General features: G+C 44.5%; 2 non-coding genes across 2 annotated transcripts; one reads left to right on the plus strand and one right to left on the minus strand.

Annotated features, from left to right (window-relative positions):
• Positions 1 to 930: 930 nt before the first annotated feature.
• Positions 931 to 1,013, plus strand: TRNAL-CAG (transfer RNA leucine (anticodon CAG)). The gene has a single exon. It is a non-coding gene; the product is annotated as a tRNA-Leu (tRNA).
• A 225-nt stretch (positions 1,014 to 1,238) lies between these two features.
• On the minus strand, positions 1,239 to 1,321 carry TRNAL-CAG (transfer RNA leucine (anticodon CAG)). Its single transcript has one exon. It is a non-coding gene; the product is annotated as a tRNA-Leu (tRNA).
• Between the last annotated feature and the right edge of the window lie 9,782 nt (positions 1,322 to 11,103).

Raw genomic sequence — 11,103 nt, forward strand, 5'->3', positions numbered from 1 at the left:
GTGCAGGCCCTTGAGAATCAGCCAGCCAGGACTGGTGCCCCAAACAGGACACCCAGTTATCTTTCTTGGCCTATTTCAAAGTCTCTTGCAAGTTTCCTGGCATCCTCTTTCTTGCACTTAGCAGAACCTTTAACCTTTTCTTTTTCTTTTTCTTTTTCTTTTTCTTTTGCCATTTTACCTTTCACGTATTTCTTATCTTTCTCCCTTCGCCCCAGGCTTGAATGTGTCTTAAGGGCGGAAATTTTGTTTTGTATGCAAGCCTCCCCGAAATCCCGTGGAGAAAGGTACCCTCACGACCTGAGGTCTTCTAGTCCCTGGGCAGAGCCAGCGCGTGGGTAAGTCTGGGGTTAGGGAGGAGACGTGAATCACGAAATGACGCACTGCGGGAAGGAGGAGGCGAGGGACGGATTAATCCGGGGACGTTCCCTGCACGCCAACTGTGTGCCAAGCAAGGTTTGCGAACTAGGAACACGGTCAGGAAAGAGGGTGGATCCGGCTGTGCCGCTGCAGGACTCGGTGTAACCTGGAGCCTGAGTGAATGAGTTAAACACACATCGGAACGGGCAAGAGGGCATGTATGCAGAAATGCAAGGGTACTTACAGATATGCAAGAATCAAAGCTGATGTGAATAGTAAATGCATGAATGCAGAATGAATGCCTGTCGGCGGCACGAACGCACACAGGTCAAAGTAATAGTCCTCGGTCTCTCCGCCGTTCAGTGTCCACCACGCCGCGCGCGCCCTCTGCCGCTGCCCAAGCGCCTAGTTCTGCACCTTCTCGTTCCGTCTCGCTCCTCCCCTTCGAGTCAACGCCAGTATCTAGCTCCTCCCAACGCAGGGAGGAGAACAAGACAGTTCCTGTGGTTCGGTACGCATGCGCACACTAGAGCCAATTTTGAAGGGGATTGCTCGCAAAGAAGTATGCCAGTAGTCAGGATGGCCGAGCGGTCTAAGGCGCTGCGTTCAGGTCGCAGTCTCCCCTGGAGGCGTGGGTTCGAATCCCACTTCTGACAGACTCACAGTTTTCTTTCTTTTTTTTTGCTTTTCACGTAAAGTGGCACATCAAATAGGTAATACTATTAATCTTTTTACGAAACAAGTATTTCCTTCTTAAAAGGTGTTTTTTTTCTTAATGATATTTATTTGACTTTTGGAATGTAAAAGAGAAAGATCCGATCTGAAACCGCAAAGGCACTCTCCTTAGACCCTGGAACAGGAAAAGAGAAAAAGGAGAAGATTGTCAGAAGTGGGATTCGAACCCACGTCTCCAGGGGAGACTGCGACCTGAACGCAGCGCCTTAGACCGCTCGGCCATCCTGACTCTTGCAAGCGTCTTTGTGGCATCTTTTTTAGTGCACTGTATGGTGCGACGCGGCTTGGGAATTATCCAAATAATTTTGAGGTCCCTGGTAGCTCCAGATCCAACCACACAGCCCCTCGTCATCCGCAATCAATAACCACCCGCGTTGCCAAGATTTACCGTTATCCTTAATCTGGTTCAGTGTTTTTACGACTTACATGTTTTAAATGGAAACACTAGCCTGAACTGAAAATGAAAATTAGTTTCTCTTGCCATCAATAGAAAATAACTATAAAAATAAATACTATGGAAATGAAACTATATTATTAAATTCTAGTCACTTGCCAACGCTCGGAACCTGAAGTTTTGACATTATTTTTAATGACAAATACTATCGAAAGGGTCGAGACTATTGTTGAGCCCCTGGGGGAAGTGAGTAGGGGGTCTACATGATTCTTTTTGGAAGGGGGTGTGCTCGGTTATGGACTTTGCCATGGGCTCCTCCATGGATGGGAAGACACGGGCAATGGGATCCCATTCCACAAGTGTTTAGCTGAAGTCTCATCAAGAGTAAGTTGGCTTTTATACCTTTTTGTAAACTGGCCAAGGACAAAGCTGGAGGATGTTAAACGTGGAGGAGAGATAATTTATGTCTATAAAAGCCTCATGTGTACAAGGGATTTAGATTGTGTCTGTTGATCCTTGCTCCAAGAACTGGGGCTTGAGGTGGGCATGCAATGGGTGGGAGGTTACCACGGAGGAAGGTTTCCACAGAAGAAAGAGCTTGCTGGAAAGAAAACAGGGTGCCTGTGTAGATAGTGATATCCCCATCATTGGAGGCATTCAAGACGAGGCTGGACATTCACTGGCAGAAAAACTGGTAAAGGGATTTGACAGTGCCTGTTTCTTATTGCTGCTGTAACAAATTACTACTAACTTAGAGACTTAAAACCACACCATTTATTATCTTATAGTTCTGGAGGTCAACACTGTGTTCCTTCTGGAGTCTCTAGGGGATATCCATTTCCTTTCCTTTTCCAGCTTCTAAAGACCACCACATTCCTTGGCTCATATCCCCACATCACTCCACCTTCTGCTTCTGTCTTCATGATGCCTTCTCTGACTCTGACCCTCCTGTCTAACCTCTTATTCTCACTTAACGCAAGTTTGTGTGCCCAAAGCACAGTGAGGCCAAACACACCTGAACATCAGAGTTTGGAGCAGAGAAAGACTTATCGCCAGGGCCATGCAAGGAGAACGGGTGGCTTGTGCTCAAAAGGCCGGAACTCCCTCATGGGTTTCAGGGAAGAAGGTTTTATACGGAAATTTGGGAGGCGGGGGGAGGGCTGCAGGGTGTGTAACCTTCCTTTAGTTGGCGGTGAGGTAACAGTGTGGTGTTCTAAGAATCTCAATCATCAGCCTTCCGGTTCCACCCAGTCTGGGGTCCCAGTGCTTGTACTGAGCCTGAAGTTACCATCCTCTACCTGGTCAGGGGCCTTAGTTCCTATAGAAGAACTCAGAGATGTATGTCAGGTTTTCCTTACATCCCCCCAGGAGGAACCAGGAGCAGACCCCATGGCTGCACTATGGTTTCTTTCTGTATTCCCTCACTCTACTTACTAATTGAATCTGCCCTTTGGAACTCAGAGAAGGTATTGGAGGTGGAAACCTTTTTCCCACAAACAAGAGATGGGGAGTACAGAAAGGCCTTTGTACTTGGGAAGGCCCCACAGGGTCCTGTACAGTTTCAATTCTTCCTTTTCTTTGATACTCCTCAGTCTTCAGGGGAACAGGTGTTGAATAGAGAGGTTAATCATAAACTTGGTAGAGGAACTTGGTTTTAGGGGAACTTGGTTTCATGATAAAGATGCTTGTATTTACACTGGGTCCATCCTGATAATCCAGAGTAATCTCCCTGTTTCAAAATACTTAATTTAGCCATATCTGCACAATCCCTTTAATCATGTAAAGTAATATATTCACAGGCTCCAGAAATTGGAGGTAATTATCTTTGGTGAGGCAGCCTTTGTGTGTTTGAGGGGGGAAGAGGCAGGGTGAGAGAAAGACTTGTATATTTAAATTTTTGTATCATGTGTGTATATTCTCTGGTCAAAAATAAATATGATTTCACCAGGTGATCAAGGTCAACATCAATAGTGATAAGTCAGATTGATAGTTTGTCAGATTGATTTGATGTGCCCTTAAATGGCACTTGGCCCCTGTAGACTTCCTCCCCAAAACACAATTACTCTGAGTCTAATCATGAGAAACATCAGACAAATCCCAATTTAAGAGCATTCTACAAAATACCTGAGTAGTGCTTCTCAAAACTAGCAAGGTCATCCAACACAAGGAAAGTCTAAGAAACTGTCACAGGTAAGCCTAAGAAAAGACATCACTAGTAAATATAATCTGGTATCCTGGATAGGATCCTGGAACAGTAAAAGGACATTAGGGGAAAACTGAAAAAATCTGAATGAGGTATGGCCCTTAATAATAATGTATCAATGTTGGCTCATTAATTATGATAAATATACCATACTATAACTGAGCAGGACTCTAAGGGGCCTTCCCAGGACAGACCCCTCCCCCATATCCTCTGCTTTAGCTCCTCTCTGAAGTACATAGATAATAGTATCTGGTACACATTTCCTGAGTTGTTTTACTGATGCTAAAACCACCACCAAATGGAAGAAATTAACTACTTGATGATCATGAGCATGTAGCCCCCAGACCTATCGGCACCTAAGGATTGATAATGTTAACCCCTGTGACACCACCCTGTTACCTCACCATAAACCAATCAGAGGATTGTGCACGAGCTGATTGCATAACCTGGGACACCCCATCCTCACTTTGCCTTTAAAGCTGCCTCACTGAAACCCATTGGGGAAGTTCAGGCTTTCTGAGCATTAGCTGCTCTGGACTCCTTGCTTGGCGCCCTGCAATAAACGCTGCACTTTCCTTCACCACAACCCAGGGTCAGTAGATTGGCTTTACTGCACACGGGTGAGCAGACACAAGTTTGGTTCAGTAACACTACTAATGCAAGATATTAATAACAGAGGAAACTGCGTGTGGGGTATAAGTGAACTCTCTGTACTCTTTGCAATAATTCTGTAAATCTGAAACTATTCTGAAAAGTTTAAAACTCTTAGAAATAATACAATTTCATAGATTATATATTAATAAAACATAAACTGTAAAATATATAACTACATTGTTTATACATTTATATTATATATAAAATTATTTATTTAAAAAATATATATAACAAAATGTGTCTATAAAGTCTCAGAGGCCATAAAAAATCTGGATCTGTGATTATCTCTGGATGGTGGTATTTATTGTGATTTTTTTCTCATCAGTTACCTGCATTTGATATTTGTATAATGAACATAGATTACTTGGGTAATTCTTTTTTAATTAAAAAACTGTCAGGAAAAATTGGAGAAGGCTTTGGAAGAGGCAAAAAGATTCCTGGATGTTCTTTCAAAGGAATATTAGGTGTTGTCTACAGCTGTGCTGTCTAATACAGAAGCCACTAACCACGTGTAGCTACCGAGCACTTGAGACGTTTTGCAATCTTGGTATGAAAAAAAGAATGCAAAATATCTCAGTAATAACGTTTACATGTTTAAATGATAATATTTTGAATATATTGGGTTAAATGTGATATATTATTTTTAATTGTTTAAAATTCAGTTCATAAGTATGCAAACAAATCTTGTCTGGTAAAATGGAATTGATTCCATCCTTGGCAGGGGCCAGTTTTGCATTTATTAGCAAATCCATTTCAGCATTCCTGACTATGAGAGATATGTACATATATATATATGCATATATGTGTGTGTACTATGCAGTTCACTGGTATTAACTACACATATTGTTGTACAAACATCACCACCATCCTTCTCCAGTACTCTTTTCATCTTGCAAAACTGAGACTCTATACCCATTAAACAATAACCCTCCATTCCCTCCTCCCCCAACCCCTGGCAACCACCATTCTACTTTTTTTTTTTTTTTTTTTTTTGCCACACCACGCAGCTTGCAGGATCTTAGTTAGTTCCCCAACCAGGGATTGAACCTGTGCAGCCCGGCAGTGAAATCATGGAGTGCTAACCACTGGACCACCAGGGAATTCCCTATCTATTCATTTGATTACTCTAGGTACCTCATATAAGTGGAATCATATAATACTTGTCCTTTTGTGACTGACCTATTTCATTTAGGATGTCTTCAAGGTTTATCCATGTTGTAGCATGTGTCAGAATTTCCTTCCTTTTTAAGGCTGAATAATATTCCATTGTACATATATACTACATTTTGCTATCCATTCACCCATCAGTAAACACTTGGGTTGCTTCCATGTTTTAACTATTGTGAATAATGCTGCTATGGGCATGGCTGTATAAATATCTCTTCAAGATCCTGCTTTCAATTCTCTTGCATATAGTATACCCAGAAGTAGAATCTCTGGATCATATGGTAATTCTATTTTTATTTCTTTGAGGAACTGCCATACTGTTTCCACTGCACAATTTTTTTTGCATTTTACTTTAAAAATGTATCCTTTGGGCTTCCCTGGTGGCTCAGTGGTTGAGAATCCGCCTGCCGATGCAGGGGACGCGGGTTCATGCCCCGGTCCGGGAAGATCCCACATGCCGTGGAGCGGCTGGGCCCGTGAGCCATGGCCAAAAAAAAAAAAAAATGTATCCTTTAACAAAACGTTCTCAACATCCAGGAGGAGAATAGAAGGATGACCCATCTACAGATGGATACTTAACTACAGCATCTACAGAACATCGTATATAATTAGGATATGCCAATTTCCTGTTGAGCAAAGGAGGAGAAAAAGAAAAATCGGGGCAGTGGTGGGGGTGATGGAGATGGTGAAGCTTGGTGTCCTAGAGAAGAGGTTTCAGGAAGGGTCCTGGAACTGTGGGCATGGGTGGGAAGGGCCAAGGGAGGATGGAAGATGGAGGCAGTTCCCAGAAGCAGGGCCCTGGGCCAGAGTGGGGTGAGGGACAGTGTTGATGCCCCTATGGCTATAGCTGGATCTTGCACCATTGGAAGGGAGGCTGAAGAAACTGACAGTGTTCCTTCTTCTAGTGGTTGCTTCTCATATGTCACCTCCTCCAGGAAGCCTTCCGTGATGCTTCTTTCCTTTGACTAGGTATTTTGGCTTCCTCTGTGTTCCCACAACTCCCGGGCTGACCCCTCAAAGCACTGGAATTGGAATGGCCTCTCTAGGTGTCTTCCTGCCCCTGAGGCTGAGCTCTTCAAAAAGGCAGAGATTGCAAGTCTCATTTGCCCATGAATTCCCAGGGCCTAGGACACAAAAATGTGGAGAAGGAGCTAACTGAGTACATGCTGAATAATGAATGAATGATACAACAGGATGGGGAGGGCCAGGGGGCAGGAATTCCTGGAAATGCCACTCCAGACCTCCTCGTGCATCTGGCACCTGGACAGCATGGAGTCAGTCCACCCAAGCCTTGGCCTGGCCATCTCTCTCAGGAACATGAGTTGTGGATCCCTGAACAAATAGTTAATCTTGATGTCCTCTCTCTGGAGCTCTGACCTCCCATCCCACACAAGCTCTGTCCCAATCCTAATGGGCTGAAGGGGCCAGGCAGGGAAAATGACCAAACCGTGTGACCAACCTATGCCTCATTCTGGGCAAATCAGTAACTGGCCCAGAGGTTGGCAGGCTCATGCCAGCATCCCACCCACTCTGTCCATACTTCGGCTGCATCTCTCAACACAGAGACTTGCTCACAAAGGCCATCAGCCCACACCACTCTGCATGCCAGCCTTCGCTCTTGCACATCCACCTAGAACACCTCCTTCTCAAATGGCTCTTTTCAAGGCTCTGTTCAAATGGCACCTCCGCCCTGAAGGCCTCACGTCTTCTCCTACCCCAGGAGGTTCAGGCCTGGCAGCATTGCATAGACTGGCGTTTGCCTAGAAGTAATAGAGCCCCCTCTCCCTAAAGCTGTCGCTCTGTGATCTTCATGCGCACCCAGTTGCAGCCTGCTCCTCGGATGCACCCCCAGGGGGATGCGCAGTGAGTGACAAGAGGAGCCACCTGGCCCCTGGTCACGTTGCTCAGGTACATCTTGAGCTAACTCTTGTCCGTCTCTGAGATGGACAGACGTTCCAGCGGTGCCAGGAGGGCATTGGACAAGATCACTCTTCCCCAAACTTCAGGCATTTATTACCCTATTTTCCCCTATCTACATATCACTGTGCACCTAAAAAAAATTTTTTTAATTAGTTATTATTAGTATTATTATTATTTTTTTGTCTGCGCAACATGTGGGATCTTAGTTCCCCGACCAAGGATCGCACCTGGGCCCTTGGCAGTCCTAACCACTGGCCCACCAGGGAATTCCCAGTACACTTAAAATTTTTTTTCTTTAATTGTGATAAGATACATATAACAAAATTTACCATTTGTAAGTGTACGGTTCTATGGCATTCACTGTTATGCAACCATCACCACATTCCATCTCCAGAATTTTTTCATCTTCTCCAACTGAGCTGAAGTAGCTACTTGAGCTACTTGTAGTAATATCATCACAATCTGTAATTTTCCTCCACCCTAAGCAAAGATGTTTCTATCAGGCATGACGGTCCAAAGGTTTAGAGATTACTTCTCAGAAACTGAGGAAAAATGGCCAGACCACCCTTTGGGCAAATTTAATTCTTCACTACACAAAGGCAAATGATTCAAACCTTAAATTCACAGAAAAGGAAATATGAAAGGCCAATATTCAGCCACACTAGCTAAGTATTAGGAAATACAAATGGAAACAATGAGACTTTTTTTATTTTTTAAGCTCACTACATATGACCATAGGGGCAGGCAAATAGTTAAGCTCACTTACTCTTTTTTTTTTTTTAATATTTATTTTTTAATTATTTTTGGCTGACTTGGGTCTTAGTTGTTGTGTACAGGCTTAGTTACCCAACGGCATGTGGGAATCTTAGTTCCCAGATTAGGGTTCAAACCCACATCCCCTGCATTAGAAGGCGGATTCTTAACCACTGGACCACAAGGGAAGTCCCATAAACTCACTTACTCTTAATGAGGATGTCAAAAATATGGTCTTTTGGAGCAATTTGGAAGTATCTCTTAAAAAAAAAAAAACCTGCAAATACCCTCAATCCAGTGGTTCTGCTTTGAAGACTGGAGTTATGTGTGTACAGAGACGCATAAATAAGAAGGCTGATATAATATTGAAACCTCATAACTCAGATGGGATTTGAACCCAGCCAAAACTCAGATTAGGACTTGAACCCATGGGCTGGGACTTGAACCTACTGTCTTTTGAGATCAGGTTTCAGGACTTAACGAAGCTCAGGTTCTTTATGTCTCAGCGCAGAAGGAATTCAGGGAGAGGTAAAGTGATAGGTAAGAAGTGTATTTATTCAGAGAGATACATATTCCATTGACAGAATGCGGTCTGTCTCAAAAGGCAAGAGCAGCTCCAAAATACGGAGTGGTTAGTTTTCATGGGCTGTGTAATTTCATAGGCCAGCAAGTGGGAGGATTATTCCAACTATTTTGGAGAAGGGGCGGGGATTTCCAGGATTTGGGCCACCTCCCACTTATTGGCCTTTTATGGTTAGCCTCGGAATTGTTCTGGCTCCTGTGGGTGTGTCACTTAGCATATGCTAATGATTATAATGAGTGTATAATGAGGGTCAGGGTCTACTGGAAACCAAATCTTCCGCCATCTTGGGACTAATCAGTTCTAACCAGTTTTTGTCATATCCTCAATGGCTATGTCATTCTTTTAAAGCTTGTGCCCTGCCCCTTTCCCTCCTGTTTCAATATTACTTGTAATGAGGAACTGTTGGAAACCACTTACCTTTTTACCAATAAGGGAAGGGATAATGTAATAGCCCTTCCATGAAATATTACACGACATATAAAAAGAATTAGGTCAGTCTTCAGGTGCTGTCATGGAGAAATTTCCAAGATATGTTAAGTGAAAAAAATCAAGTTTCAATGTATACAGTATGATCCCATTTTTTTGTAAAAATGTTTAAAAGTTACAAACAAAGCAAGTCTCTGTATTTCCATATATTGTCTTCTCAGTGATTAGCTGGAGGTGAGGGTGCAGGTTTGGAGATGTGTGTGTGATGTGCAATGAAATAAACTGATGAGTTAATTGGGCAATTAAAAATAAAGAAACCAAAACCAACCAACCCCGCAGCACCAAGCATAGGGCCAGCTGGAAAAGTGTTCAATCGATATTTGCAGATTATAATCAGCGACCTCCCAAAGCTGCTTCTGGAAATTGTTGGATGACCCCCAGCGGAATCTTTCTGTGAATTTTTTAAAATTGGAAATCAAACAGTGTAACTGCCCTCTAATGGTCTATTTTTTTTTAACCCGGTACGCGGGCCTCTCACTGTTGTGGCCTCCCGTTGTGGAGCCCAGGCTCCGGACGCGCAGGCTCAGCGGCCATGGCTCACGGGCCCAGCCGCTCCGCGGCATGTGGGATCTTCCCGGACAGGGGCACGAACCCGTGTCTCCTGCATCGGCAGGCGGACTCTCAACCACTGCGCCACCAGGGAAGCCCTAATGGTCTATTTTTTAATAATAAAATCCAAGAATTCTCTGGCGGTCCAGCGGTTAGGACTGCATGCGTCCACTGCCGGGGGCACGGGTTCAATCTCTGGTAGGGCAACTAAGATCCCGCATGCCATAAGACGCGGCCACAACACTGTCTTACCAAGGGTTTAAGACCCAGGTGACCTGGCCCCTGGCTTCCTCTTGAACTTCATCTCTCCCCAGTCCCTTCAGTCTATAACTTTATGTCCCTCCTCAAAGACTCCAAAGTCTTTCCTGCCTCAGGGCCTTTGCATGTATGGTAGTTTTCTCAGCCTGGAATGCTCTTTTCCTGTCTGATTCTTAGGCATCCTTCAAGTCTCTGCTTAAATGTTTACACTTTCCCTGACCCAGCTATCTAAACGACACCCCCAAATCTCAATTATTCTTTCCCATGGCATCTTGCTTTTTCTTGTAGTAATATCATCACAATCTGTAATTATCTATTTATCTGTGCATTTGTATATCTGGAGGCGGTCTCCCCCATCAGATTCCTTGAGGGTAGGGTCTCTGCTTGGATGGCTCTCAGGGCTGTCCCCAGTGCCTGGCGCACCCAAGGTGCACACTAAACATCCGCTCAGTGCCAGAACCCCACAGCCTCACCAGTATGCTCCATCCCCACCCCAAGGGACAGCAGGCCCAGTACACAGTAGGGGCTTGGCCAGAGTAGGGAGCCTTTGTAGAATTAAGGAGAGGTGAGACAGGACAGGTGCTGCAGGTGATCTGTGTGGAGATGGCCTGCACAGACCCGAGGAGGGGGGAGTAGCTCTGGGAACGGACAGACCCTCTCCTCCTCATCCCCAGCTGGCTCCCCCCCATCCCAAGAGCCCAGGGTGACAGTGGGAGCTCTGGGTGGGCATCAGGTTCCAGCCTGGGGACAGGTTCCTTCCCACTTTTTCTGACTGGGGACGAGTGAAGTTGGTTTGGAAGAAAAGGTCGAAGGAAAAAACAATACAGTGATTGAGTCTTGCTCGCTGCCATTTGAAAGGAATGAAAGTGGGATTAACCAAAAACACAAAATCCAAACCCAAACCAAAACATCCTACTGTTTTAGAATCTGCCTCAGAAACAATGATCTTACTGTTTTCCGCGACACTGTAAAATTAAGGGTTTACCCAACAGCCTTGTTCTGCACTTGGGCTCACACAGTCTGCAGAGAGGCTGGGCTCTGGGT

This window comes from Orcinus orca, chromosome 20, assembly GCF_937001465.1.
Source record: "Orcinus orca chromosome 20, mOrcOrc1.1, whole genome shotgun sequence".
Classification (NCBI taxonomy): Eukaryota; Metazoa; Chordata; class Mammalia; order Artiodactyla; family Delphinidae; genus Orcinus; species Orcinus orca.